General features: G+C 37.7%; 1 protein-coding gene across 2 annotated transcripts in view; it reads right to left on the bottom strand.

Annotated features, from left to right (window-relative positions):
• The window catches only part of LOC136038279 (uncharacterized), a 187,791-nt gene extending 173,220 nt beyond the window's left edge, over window positions 1–14,571 (bottom strand). For both annotated transcript variants that reach the window (XR_010620165.1, XR_010620164.1), the window contains exon 1: window positions 14,456–14,571. The gene's annotated coding sequence lies outside the window, so the exon portion shown is untranslated. The remainder of the gene's footprint in view (window positions 1–14,455) is intronic.
• Between the last annotated feature and the right edge of the window lie 555 nt (window positions 14,572–15,126).

The following is a 15,126-nucleotide window of genomic DNA, read 5'->3' as shown; positions in this document are numbered from 1 at the left end:
GCCGATCGGAAAACTTTGCATTTCAGACCAAAACTTACACGTTCCACAGTGCAATTTGCACATTTTGGCGAGGCTTGGCAAGGGTTTTCCTTGGAATTCAAATGAGGGCCAGAACATCTGGAACACTTGGGATGTGCTGGTGAGCGGGGACAAGTTCCAATCAGGTGATCAGTACTTTGACAGCGAAAGCATCGACGCAGAATGGATTTAAAGGGCTTAGAGCGAAAAATTTCGTACCTAATACGGATTCCCGACTCCAGCACCACGTTCAGAGCCCCATTATCGATAAACTCGAGGCAAAAAGTGCGAGAATTGCCGATTTGATTGGCACTAATAAGTCCCTCTACTGAGGCCTCTAACTCATCTCTTGAATAGTTATGGGGTATTTCGCGGACAACTGCTAAAGGCTTTTTATCAATTACTTTGTTTTCAACGTTTGGAATGGAGCTAGTAACAGCTGCAGCCAGCGTGTCGGCTGATCGCTTATCAGCTTATTACGTACCATCACAACCCAGCTTCTGCTGTGTGGCTTAGATTTCAGAGTCACGGTCCCGTCGTGATCATCCAACGTTTCGAGCTTTTTCATGCGAAGGATACGGTTGCTGAGGATCCGGGGGTGGGTTTCTTACAACGACGATCATCCAACGTTTCGAGCTTCTTCATGCGAAGGATAGGGTTGATGAGCTCTGGGGGTGGGTTTCTTCAACGACAACGTAGGACGGTTTTTTCGTACTTTGAGAAGGGGCTACAAGCTTAGACTTTCCCTCAGTAACCTTGGACGCAATATCACGCAGCTGTTCAAGACAAGAGCTCACCTTGGCACTGAGGGTACTGAAGGCATCAACAGGGATCATTGGCACTTTGCTAGGACATTTGATAATAAAGTCTGGAAGCTTCATGTTCTAGGAATCGCACTTTACAAGCGAAGAAATAATGTTCGAAGCACAGTTAAATGCAGCATTGGCTCCTACGCGCTTTGATGGGATTTCATTCCGAAAAGGCTTTAAAAAAAGCAATTTACGGGTCTCTCAAAGAGAAGAAGACTCGAAGAAATCAGCCATACACTCTTTTATTGTATCGGGCGAAACCCCTTTAGCAGGATTTTTCTGCACAAAGCACAGGATTGTAGAAAAGTTCATCTTCACACCAACTACCAGTTCCCATTTTCTCTAGATTGAAGGTTCACTTGCGAGAGAACTAAGGGAGGCGTTGGAGGCTGTCTACCTTGTCCCCAAAATTTAAGGGACAAGCCCGGCGGGTACCACGGCTCTTGCAAACAGCTCTCCCCACCCTTCTGCTTACTTCTCTCCTCTCACCTTTATCGTAACGCAATTGTCTATAATATCAGAAATTATAACTATTTTCACAACTGCTTAATCCTGACCTATATCATATATAGGTCATGAAAATATCAGTAAGAGAATTCACAGTTCCCAAGGGAATTTTCACTCAAGTTTGAAAATAATCCGCTTATTTATAATTCGTTGGTCGCTGAATTAATTATTATGAAAATATTGGCTATGGGTCATGTAATGACGATAATCCTTTACCAAATATTAGTGATAGATTCAATCCAAAAAGAGGTCGTCACACCTTGAACTGGATCAATACATCCCCATTTCCGGAATATCTTTTTTTCTCACTCCTAGTAGTAATAAAAATTCAAAATGTTATTTCCCTTCTTCCTAATTCTCGCTCAGTTGGTCATTTTGGCCTAATCAATTATGTTGTTAAAAAGATATCAAAGTTTATCTCTATTCCACTTGCGCGTCTCACATATCTGTCTTTCTTCTCTGCTGCATTTCCTGAAATATTTAAAGTAGCAAGTTATCCCACTGCACAAGAATGGAGATGTATATCTTGCTATAGGCCTATTTCTATCCTTCCTGTTTTATAAAAGTTTTTAGCACCAACACTGCTGAAGGAAGTAACTTCTTATAATTATGGTTTCCATTCAACCTTTTCTCAGAATTATGGTTTCCATTCAACCTTTTCTACTTTACATACACTAACTGACGCCACTGAATTTGTGCGTATAATCTGGATACAGAAATTTTCTGCACCCAGAAGAACAATGTCAGAGGAGAAATTAGAGGCGCTGTTGTTTATACAAGTATACAGGAACGAACTGCCAAAAACAGAAGATGTAATAAAATAGTTTATCATCAGAAAAGCTCAAACTCAAAGACTCTGACAATAATTTCAAATTTGCCATAGCCCGTTGCCTCTCCTCCTCACACAGATTCAACTACAGATACACTGTTTACCAATTCCATCAAGGACAAAATGTCACTACCGACTTTTTCCCACGATTCTGACACAGACATTGAGTGAAACATTCTGATCAGCTAACAAAGGGATCGAGAGACGACACAAGAGCCAAGATGCAGCAGAAGGAAATGACACAACCAAACAACAGTACATCCTCCTCGCTTGACACTGGTATTACACCCTCCCCTGACTTTGGTTACGCATTAATACAGAAAAAAAACCTACTGACATCAGAGGCGTTATTTGGGGGGTCAGGGGTGGGCAAATGCCCACCTCAGATTTTTCAGGAGGTCCAAGCTTCCACCACAAAGGGCCCTTTGCCGGGCACAATAATCCCTTATGTCCAACATAATCCATTTTGTCCAATCGATTTGAAATAACTGCACGCCTATTAACCAAAAAGCATAATTACCTGACGACCCTTGGGGTAATTACGCTCATTGCTATTAATCATTGTACACTTTGAAAGTAGGTTAGATACATAATAAAATTCTCAAGTTCTGTCAAATGCCCATTTCCTAGATGATCATATTAATATTAAAAATCCTAAATATTTGCAGTAATTTGACAGATTAAAATAGGTCAGTTCGTGTCAAAAGTTTCGACGTTTATTTCTTTGTTTTAGTGAATATAAGCCGCCGTTTTATATTACTCGAGTCAGTTCTTATTCTGTTTCTGTCCTCATCTTATGTACATTTACTGTATCGTATGTGTAAATAAACATTTTTATTCTTGACAAATAAACCTTATGAAAGTTAGAGATGCTTGACATCCTCTACTTGTCGAACCCCAGATTGAGGTCAACGCTACCATAAGACTCTAAAGACGAGAGCACAGATAGAAGTAGAAGACTTTACATCATTAAGCCTATTAACTTTTTACTTAGGTAAATATAAAAGTATTAATAGCCATTAGCATTAGAATTCAAAAGATCGCCTAGCATCTGAAACAATTTGTGACAACTTCGACGCTTGGAAAGAACTTCATCCAATCTGGAAATCAGACTACTACTTTGGAGGATGAAATGAAGCGAGAGTACTCCGAGACTTTTGACTGTCTACTAGCCGAATTTGACAGAATGCTCACAGATAAATTGCCAGTGCTGAGCACACTCAAAGCCTTGGATCCAAGTTTATGGACACAGAGTTGCTCATGCATTTCTCTGCTCTTTACAGCGAGCTGGATATTTGACATTGTCGACCATCTTCAAGCATCACCAGTGGATTACTCAGAAGTAATTAAAGTACTTTGTATTGCTTCCACACTTCCTGTGACAACAGCAAGCAATGAGCGTTTGTTTTCTAGCCTAGAAATAGTGAAAAACTACCTGCAGTCTACAACAGGAGACAATCGTCTTAGTCACCTCCTTTTGATGTTTGCAGAGAAGGACTTAGTAAAAAATTGGACAATGACCAGCTTGTTGACGATTTTGCAAAGATGAAACCTCGGCGATTCCCCTTATAACCTTTAGTATTGTAATATTTTTTTCTTTTTTTATGTTTTTCCTTTTTGTAAATATATTTGATGAAGGAAAACCGAGATTTTGGTTACAACCTTCAGCATGTTAATGAAAATTACTTTCACCAACATATTGTTTACTTAAAGAACAAAGTTTCTCGCTGAGGAAGGCCAGCCTGTAGTCTGGTTGAATTTTTCACTTTCAGTTTAATCACTTAACCTCGTTGATTATGTCAGTGTGGCTGAGGTCCACATTTGGTTACAGTACATTTCCAAGCAACACACGGGTGCTGAAAATGCATTTTTATTTAGAATACTCGATCGATGTGCTGCCAAAACCCGTATTTTTCCTTACGCGACACGAAGTGAGTCGGGGGGGGGAGAAGGAGTTCATGACCACCCCAAGATTTAGCCCAAATGGCGCCTCTGACTAACGTCTGGAGATATTGCGTTTTTCTTAACGAAAGATGGAAGCCAAAGAACCAAGCCGAAGTTCCGACTTCAATACAAAGACGAAAGGGTGGTGAAGTTACTCGTCGACTTAACATTGAGCTCCTTGCCCAATTTCCCTGGCTTGTGGTGAACCGTCACCGAGAACATGAGGGACTTTGGTGTAGTATTTGTGTCATAATGAGAATCTCCAATAGTGGTGGAGGGTGGTCCGCTCTGTCTGGAGGTGGAAGTGGGGGATAAAAAATGGGCTGGCTTGTCTTAGGACCCCTGAAAGTCTACTCAAATCTGACCGGCATACATGGTACACTTACAAAACATGCCAATTCACAGTATCATATGAATGAGCAATGTAGAGCTGCAGCAATTTTAACTTCATTCAAGCAAGACCATTAAGATATCAGAAATGCCTTGCACTCTGAAAGCATAAAACAAATACACCGAACCGTGAACTATTTACAAGCATTGCAGAAACAATTAACTTTGCGGGGCACAGAATATACCTCCGTGGCCAACGGGACGATGGTAAACTCGATAATCAGGGCCCTAATGTAGTCTCAGCAGAAAATAATGGTAATTTCCGTCACCAACTTCGGTATCGTGTTCAGGGGGGCGATTCACTGCTTCAAAGGTTTGTAGATACTGCATCCGGAGACGCGAAACACACTAGTAAGCACTATAGTTTCAATAGGCCCACTCCTATAGAAATAACCTATATTTGCCGAATAGTTGACTAGCAAGTTCTCCCCAGCCAAATTTCATTTTCCAACTAGTTAACAGGTGAATTCTCCCCCAAAAAACACTTTTTTCCAACTAGCTGGAAACAAACATTAACCAAGAAAACAATTAATTTTCTCTACAGCTTAATTATGCAAACTAGCTGGAAGCAAATATTCCTCCAGAAAACAATTTATTTTCAAACTAATTGACTAGTAAATTCTCCCCAGCAAAACTTTTATTTTCCAACTAGTTGGATAATAGTTTCTCAGCAACACTCAATTTTTTCAACCAGTTAAATAATAGCTCCTCCTCAGCAAAATTTTCGCTTTCTAACTAGATGACTATGCTGATATGCTACTTTTGTAGAAGGCAAGCTTTAGTTAAGAGAAGTTACTAGAACAGTGTATCCGTTTAAAGAATGTATGTTTTTTTTCCAAAAATTGAGGAAGCCATAGGTTTGTTTCATACACTACAATAGTAAAGAACTAATGCAAACAACCCAAATACAAACAGAGATTTTCAAGTTTCAAAATGGTGGAAGTTTTGTGTTTTTAAAATAGAGGAAGCCATAGGTTTGTCTCATACACTAATAGTATAAGAACTAAGGCAAACAACCCTTTTATAAACAGTTTTTCAATTTTTAAAATGGAGGAGATCATAGGCTTGTTGAGTGTTTATACTTTTCAGTATACTTTGATTGTAAACAAAATAGTTTGATTCTCTGGTCAAAATGTAAAAATTGGAGCATGTTGATTCAGTGGTTTGATTGTAAACCAAATGTATTTCTGCTTTTATTGTAAACAAAAAAAAAGAGATTGATCCTATAATCTGAATATAAGCACTGAAGCAAGTTGATTCTGTGAACCAAACGTGTCTATATTTTGATTCATGGGCGAACCGAGGGGGCAGCTTCCCCCCTAAAACTTCAAATTTAAACTAGATGTGGCTGAAAGGCAGAATTTTAAAAAAGCAGTTGAAAATAGGTAGATGGCTTAAAAAAAGCAGTTGATAAAAGGTAGATGGTTGAAAAAGCTGGAAATTAACAGAAATACTCAAATATTGGTTGTGATATCAATATCATACTACAACACGCACAAACTTTGTTTTTACTTTAGAACCAAAAATCACAGCTTCTCACACAAATAGAGACAATTATAAGACTTAAGAACTAGCTTTTGTGGCAACCATGTACACATTACTACCTCATTTTATATTGAATAAATTTTATGAAAAGAAGCAGTTGAAGTGTTTGACAAATTTGAAAGTGTTTTCTGATCAATAGATATCTGAAATGTTTTCACAGGGGTAATTATAGCTGCCCTTCACAAGAAGCTTTATACGCCCAAGCTTTGATTGTAAACAAAAGAGATTGTTCTTTGATCTGATTTTGGCATTGAAGCGAGTTGATTTTATGATTTGATTGTAAACTGACGTGTTTTATCTGTGATTCAAAATAAAAGAGATTGATCATGTGATCCAATTCTAAGCATTGAAGCAAGTTAATTCTGCGATTTTATTTTAACTAAACTTGTTTATACTTTGATCTGACTGTAAGCACTGAAGCAAGTTGAATCTGTGATTTGATTGTAAACCAAACATGTCTATACTCTGATTTTGAACAAAACAGATTGATCCTGTGATCTGACTGTAAGCATTAAATTAAGTTGACTCTGTGATTTGATTGTAAACGAAACGTGTTTTCACTTTGATTGAAAACAGAAGTAATTGATCCTATGATTTGACTGTAAGAACTGAAGCACGTTGATTCTGCGATTTGATTGTAAACCAAACATGTCTACAGTTTGATTGTAAACAAAAGAGATTGTTCCTGAGATCTGGCTGTCACCACTGAAGCAAGTTGATTCTGTGACTTGATTTTAAACCAAATGTGTTTGTCCTTTGATTGTAAATAAAAGAGATTGTCTGTGATCATTGGAAATAAATTAGGTTTCTTTGATATGTTTCTTTGAGGTTTTGTTAGATTTCAAGTTGGACTAAGCATTGAAGCAAGTTTGCATTTTGTCTAAAGAAGATGAGAACTGGATAACTGCTGTGAAAGAATTCATTCCCTTGAGGGTGAAGAAGAATTTCAGTTCCTTGGCTTCCAGACCATTTACTCCTGAATGCAGTTTGTTTGATTTACCTTGGACACAGCACTTTTGTTAAAAGCCCATTACTTGCCAACTAGATGGCTAACATAAGTGTTTATAGGGTAAGTTTGTTTCCAGCTAGATGGAAAAAGAAGGTATTGCTGGGGAGAAGTTGCTAGTCAATAAGTTGGAAAATAAATTGTTTGTTAATTGAAAGTTGCAAATATAGATTTCTCCAATAGAAATTGGCCAAATCTTCCAACTAGATGACCAAAATATCTTAATTATAAGGAGATTGGATAGTAACATTCTATATAAGGTTTATGAAGTATTTATCCAATATTCAGAGGGTAGGGTCCCCAAAATATGTTAACTAGGATTATTTTGCACATTATGAAGTAAGAATTATTTTCTTAACATGTGTCCTTATGCAGTGGATTAACTATATATATATATATATATATATATATATATATATATATATATATATATATATATATATATATATATATATATATATATATATATATATATATATATATATATATATATATATATATATATATAAATATATATATATATATATATATATATATATATATATATATATATATATATATATATATATATATATATATATATATATATATATATATATACTATAACTATTATATATATATATATATATAAATATATATATATATATATATATATATATATATATATATATATATATATATATATATATATATATATATATATATATATATACTATATAATAATAATAATAATTTATTACAAACCCGCTTATAAAAAAGAAGCATGAAGAAGCGGAGCAAAACAAAAGAAAAGAGAAATTAAAGACGAAAACAAATCAACCGAACATAATAATCACTAAATACAAACAAATCACACTTCAACTATCAAGCAAAAAAGTCGCTGGGAAATCAAATAATAGTGCCCTGTGTTTCACGAGAGCTTGTTTTTCAAAATTCGGCATGAACTCAACAGGATCAGGTATATGATACTTTTCTAGCAGACCAGTGTTACGGAGGTAAAGTGGCAGACCAAGCAGAAACTTTAAATATTTGCAAAAGCCTGAACGGATTCGCAACATATCCGAATTCGATAGCCAATGCCAAACGGGTGAGATGTAGTGAGCAAAGGGAAGAGCGACGGCACGATACAACCTAGCAAGAATATGCTTATTATACATATATATATATATATATATATATGTATAATATATATATATATATATATATATATATATATATATATATATATATATATATATATATATATATATATATATATATATATATATATATATATATATATATATACATATATATATATATATACATATATATACGTATATACATATATATATATATATATATATATATATATATATATATATATATATATATATATATATATATACAATACATCAAAACAGAATTTTCAGATTTGTTTTAAGTGCAGGGTTAGTCCACTAAATAAGGAAACATGTTAAGAAAACAATTCTTACTTCATAATATGCAAAATAATCCTAGTTAACATATTTTGGGGACCCTGCCCTCTGAATATTGGAAAAATACTTCATAAGCCTTATATAGAATGTTACTACCCAATCTCCTTATGATTATTATTATTATTATCTCCTTATTATTATTATTGCGAGCAAGTGTAGCGCTGATGACGCCAGACGAATTGCGCAAAGTGAAGTCTCTTCTCTGCAGTTCAACTTGAAACAGTCATTAGAGTCGGATGTTCGTCGTATTGTTCGTGCCGAAAAAGACAGAAAGAATAGAAAAAACAATGTCGTCGCTTATGGTATACAACCCTCCCAGGATGACAGCAGAACTATTCTATTGATCCTAGATAATGATTTTGGTATAAAATGCGACTCGGTAACCAACGTGCGAAGACTCCTGCCTCGCACCAGAGAGGGATCCACTGTGCAGCCACCGGGTAGCCGCCCACCACCAGTCATATTCACGGTTAGTTCCTTTGCACTAAAAAAGCAAATACTTCAGAAATTCTTTGAGAAGAAAGGTGAAATACAATTCAGAAACGAAATGTCAAGGGAAGACCACGCCTGCCATAAAACGCCTGTAGAAGAGCTTAAAGCCGGAACTGCCACAGGGGAGATAAACCTAGCCATTCGTGACTTTCAAATTGTGTCAAAAAACGGAGCAAGCCAAAGAGAAGTACCCCCATCCCAGTCGGTGCTCATGCAGCACTAAATCTGCATAATAGGGGACTTGTATATAGCGTTGTAAATAAAGTGTCTAATTATAGTGATCATAGTTTAGGATTAAGTGATAGTGTCCAAGACCTACGGCAAAGTTCCTTTGTATTCATGCGCGACGATGAGTTATCCTCGACTGCAACGGATGCATCCTTGATATCCTTAACCAGCAGTTCCAGTATCACGTCTCTAGACTTTCAGTCGGATGCTACCCCCTTTGAGCCGATCAGAGGATCAGCTGGGACCAGGTACAAAAAGCAGTCACCAAGTAAGTCCTGACTGTTCTATTCTCATATCTAACGTTGATCAACTAACAAACAAATTACAGGAGCTTAGGAGTCTCATGTATCAAAAAGACTATGACCTGGTCTTATTAACAGAAGTGTGTCCTAAGAATTCAAGAACAAGGCTAGAAGATTCTCATATTAATATACCTGGTTACCGAGTCGTCTCCAACCTTTCTCGTACAGGATGCAAACGCGGTGTTCTGGCTCTGATCAAAAATACCTATGCAGTACATGAGCTAAGCATTGAGGCAAATTAAGCCTCTGTCAAATCTGTATGGTTTGACCTTACTGATGAAGACCAGCGCCAACGCCCTCTCAGAGTCGGTTGTATTTATCGAAGCCCGTCTTCACCCTCAGCCATTGAGACTGAGAACACACTCTTGTTAATGTTCCACCTAGCTATTGAAAACTTTCAAGGCGAATTTATTGTCAGAGATGACTTCAATTTCCCAGAACTGATCTTGAAAGACGGGTACCCTTACAACCCTACTGCCAATAGCCTGATTAACGCTAGACCATTCATTGAGATTTTACACGACCTTTCTGCCTACCAACTAATTGACCAACCATCTCGGTTTCACCCTTTCCAACAACCCACGATATCAGATCTGGTGTTTGTAAACAGAATCAAAGCGATTCAGAAGGTAAACTATCTCCCACCAGTTGGGAAAAGCGACCATCTCGCCATAGAAATTATCACCTCTAGACGTCCAGTGAAAAGTAAATACAAAAGAAAGGTCTACACAGATTACAAGGCAATCAGAAAGGAGCTAAGACTTATCAACTGGGATGAGCTACTTCAGGGCGATGTCAACGACCAGTGGAAGAAATTCCTGACAGCTGTCACCGAGATTCAGAGTAGAAACACGACAGAAAGGCTGGTTCCCGTACCGAAGACATTACCGTATATGACCCCTAGCATTAAAAGACAAAGAAATCGCAAATTGCGCCACTGGAAAAAAAGAGATAAGCCTGGTCACTATGAAAAGTACGTTCAAGCTTGGAACAGACTATGAAACTTAACTAATCAACTGTACCAAAATTTTGAGCTTGGACTTGCCAATGAATGCAAGAGTAACCCAAAAAAGTTTTGGAATTACGTCTCTAGTAAAGACCACGCTAGGCGCTGTGTTAAACGCCTCACTACTGATGATGGAGGAGAAGTGACTGACACCCAGAAACTAGCAAACTTACTAAATAACCCGTTCGCTTCCATCTTCACAACAGAACCAGATAGTGAGCTTCCAACCCCTCCTAAATACGTCATACCGTCTCCCATGAGTACGGTTGTTATCACTGTACCTATGGTGGAAAAGAGGCTAAAAAACCTTGATACCAACAAATCAGTCGGCCCTGACGGAATCCACCCAAGGTTGCTCAAAGAAACAGCCACCGAGATTTCCCCTGCTTTGTGCCATCTATTTCAGTTTTCTCTCGATTGCAGAGTTGTTCCCTCACAATGGAAGACTGCTTATGTTACACCCATATTCAAAAGGGTGACCGGTCAAAAGCTGAAAACTACAGACATATAAGCCTTACGTCTGCTGTCGCTAAGGTTTTAGAGAGAATTGTCAACGACGCACTTCTCAAGCACCTAGTTTCCAACAGCATTATCTCAGACAAACAACATGGTTTTCTTCCCGGGAAGTCAGTCGCAACCAACCTAGTCGAAATTTATGAGCTAATTACTCAGCTTCTTGACAGAGGATTTCCTGTTGACCTAATTCTACTAGACATTGCCAAAGCCCCCCATAGTCGTTTGTACTCCAAACTTACAGCCGTGGGCATTAATAAAAAAAAACTAGTCGACTGGCTAATGGACTTCCTTGGTGGCAGAATGCAAAAGGTTTGGCTCTTTACCACAGATGGAGAAAAGATTTATTCAACACCTTGCCAAGTTCTGAGTGGCGTCCCTCAAGGAACTGTCCTTGGACCGACCTTATTCCTCATCTATATCAATGACCTGGTAGCTGAAACAAAAAACCATTTGACTCTTTACACCAACGACTCCAAGCTATTTGGTACTGCAGACAACATTAGCCTACAAGCCGATCTCAACCAAATTCAAGCATGGGCAGATAAATGGCTTCTGTCCTTCAACATCTCAAAGTGCATCACTCTTCATTTTGGCTGTGGTAAACCACAGCACCAGTACACTATGTATGACAGCAAAACGTCATTGACAGTCTTGATTCCTAGTTCTAGTAGTGGTAGAGACCTGGGAGTCCTGTTGGGTGATAGCTTAAAATTCCACAAGCACACCGCCCAAGCAGTTTCGAAAGCAAATGCAAATTTGGGACTCCTGAAAAGAACCGTCAGTAGTCAATCCTCAACAGTTTTTCTGAAAGTATATAAAGCTCTGGTCAGGCCAATCCTAGATTTCGGAACATGTCTTGCTGGTCCTTTTTACAAGAGTGACATCCAGCTTGTTGAGGGTGTCCAGAGGAGAGCCACCAAATGCATTGACAGTTTGTGCAGTCAGTCCTACTGCAGAAGATTACAATCTGTTAACCTCCCAACACTCGTTTTTTGGCATAGGCGTAACGACATGCTGCTCACCTACGGGTAACTCCAGCAAGCAGATCAGAAGCTGTTCACTTTCTCTCCCCACCAAAAGCAAACACGAGGACTTTCCAAAAAGCTGTTCAAATCCAGTGTTAACACCAAAGTCCGACTAGATTTTTTCAGCCAGCAAGTGGTGAACAATTGGAACCAACTAAGCCAAGAGACAGTCTTGGCAACCTTGCCCAAGGAATTCAAAAAGAGGCTCAACAAGGAGTGGGAGGCCAAACCATGGAGATTCCAGTGGGAAAACCCCTCCCATCCCTCACTACCATAACAGTTGTGGAAGACAATAGAGAGTTAACTTGGAGGATGATGTGGCTTGTCATACCCAACCATCTCATACACTCTATCCAAATTTGCTGTTGTGTGGCAGTGCCAACTCTAAATTGCTGGAGAATGGTCCTTGAACCATACCTACCATGTGATCAATGTTACCGAGTGGGCTTGAATTGCATCTCTCCAGCACTCTCTAGTCCATATGGTTTGTTGCTTGACCTTAGCACAGTGACCAGATCTATTGCCATCATCAACTATGGAGCATTACAGTTCTTGCAACTAATTTGCTCCCAAGAGCAAATTAAGGTAAATAAGATATATATATATATATATATATATATATATATATATATATATATATATATATATATATATATATATATATAATACTAGCTGTTGGGGTGGCTTCACGCCACCCCAACACCTAGTTGGTGGGGCGCTTCGCGCCCCCCCCGCGCGCGTAAGTCGTTACGCGCCATATTAGTTACGCGCCATTGTAGCTGTGTCCCTGTGTCCCACCTGTGAATAGACATAGATATAAATATATATTTTTAACTACGTAGAACATGCAAATATACAACATTCTTCGCTGTCCCATTGTCTGAGCATATAAATAGCATTTATATTCCCTGTGTCCCGGTCGTCATTTGTGTCCTGGTGTCCCAGTTTGTAATTTCTCTTTGAGTGTCCCGGTCGTCATTTATATTCCCAGTGTCCCAGTGTCCCGGTCGTCATTTGTGTCCCGGTCTGTAATTTCTATTCAAACAATCCCTGTGTCTCAGTCGTCAATTATATATCCCGCCTGTGCCCCCGGCGTCCCCGTTGTAGTTGTGTCCCTGTGTCCCGGTCGTCATTTATTTTTTCTTCTTTATTTTTCAGCATCACTATGAAGTACATATTGCCGAACCTTTGTTTTTTAACTTAAATCTGGTAGGCATTGATGACCTTATCCAAGTCAAAATCCCAAACCCAATCATCATCGCTATCATTTTCAGTTTTGATATGTTTTGACTCTCGCTTTCCAGGTGGATTTTCATCTAACTGCGCGGTTTTGCATTCTTTAGCCGCAAGCCTGTTTTCTTGCTGTTCTTGTGATTCCTTGGCATGCTTTCTGTTCTTACTTTCTCTATCAGCTGCAAGCCTGTTTTCTTGCTGTTCTTGTGATTCCTCGGCATGCTTTCTTTTCTTACTTTCTCTATCAGCTGCAAGTTTCTTGGCATAGACTCTTTGAGCAGCTTCCTCGGCAATTGCCATTGTAGGTTCTTCAGTCATTTTACAATTAAACGTTTTTCCGTGAACGCATGTCTTAAATATCTTTAATGACGTCACCGTCATAGCAAAAATGACGACAACTAACTTCATGACGTCAGTCAACACAGAAACATGACGTCACCTGAGAGACAGACAGACACACAGACAGACAACTTTATATATATATATATATATATATATATATATATATATATATATATATATATATATATATATATATGTATAATATAAATACAAATCTTTAAATTAGCCAACCAATATTACAAGCATAGGACCCCAGCTGAACATAAGGAAACTTATTAAGAAACATATAAGGAAACATATTATAAAAAAACAATTCTTATTCCATAATATGCAAAATAATCCTAGTTAACACATTTTGCAGGGGGAGAACCTTAATCTTCACTTCTGTCCTTGTTTTTGTAGTTTTTCTAGGAAATTCAGGCATTTTTTAGAACCTATATATTTACAGAGTATATACCCCATCTCCTCAAAACGCAAATACATTCTCAGAATTGCATCTTGTATCTGAATCTAACATTCATTTGCATCACAAATAAGCTTTACTGCCATATTAGCCGTATGATGGATGTCCCTGTAAATGAGCTCTAACAACATCCTAAACTCCCAGAACTAGGTCCTAAAAACCCATCTTTCAGAGTCACAGGGCAAAGAATTGTTCAATTTCTAGTAAGCAAATTAACCACTAGGCTTGACTTGAAGGCTAGCTTAGTCTACTGGTTATTCAAAGCCAATGCTCCACAATGGCAAGATGAGAATATTATTAAGAAATACAATGGAATAAGTACCTCTATTGCAGAATTAGTCTTCACAAAAAGACACCACAGCAGTATAAACTGAAATTTGGAGTCCTTTGTTTATATATAGGCCTATATAATCTTCCTTTCATTTATAAACGTCTGAGTCTTTGAGTTTCGACTTAGGTAGCGCTGCAGACAGACTAACAGCTAATTTGTTATATCTTCCAATTAACTGTTTAGGCCTATTTTTGTGTGCTCTTTTTTTCAATTAGGTGCAAGGGAATAATTTGGTATGGGGTAAGGGGGTCAGTTTCCCCCCAAGACCACATTTTTCCAGCAAGCTAAAATTCAGTTTCTCCAAAAATGTTGTCAAAACTAAGATAAGCTGGCATAATTCAAGCATCCACAGAAACAGGTCGGTTTTCTTTAGGATATTTTTACCTTTTTTTTACTAGATAGCTGATTTTCAAATTCTCAGCATCATTTTACTTTGTCTTGGGAAAAGTGACTGCAACTTCACCTTCTCAGTCTCCAGGATTTTGACAAAACTACGGCACAGATTAGTTGAAAAATGTATTAATTATTTCAGAATTAGAATGTATTCATTTTTGCTGAGGAAGGAAGAGCACATTTGTGCAAGATGGGCACAAATTATAATTTTTTTTCAATTCAGGAAACGGCATAACACCTCATTTTTACCTTAAACAATGTTGATAAGC

This window comes from Artemia franciscana, chromosome 17, assembly GCF_032884065.1.
Source record: "Artemia franciscana chromosome 17, ASM3288406v1, whole genome shotgun sequence".
NCBI classification, from domain to species: domain Eukaryota; kingdom Metazoa; phylum Arthropoda; class Branchiopoda; order Anostraca; family Artemiidae; genus Artemia; species Artemia franciscana.
This window is presented reverse-complemented; position numbering and strand designations above follow the sequence as displayed.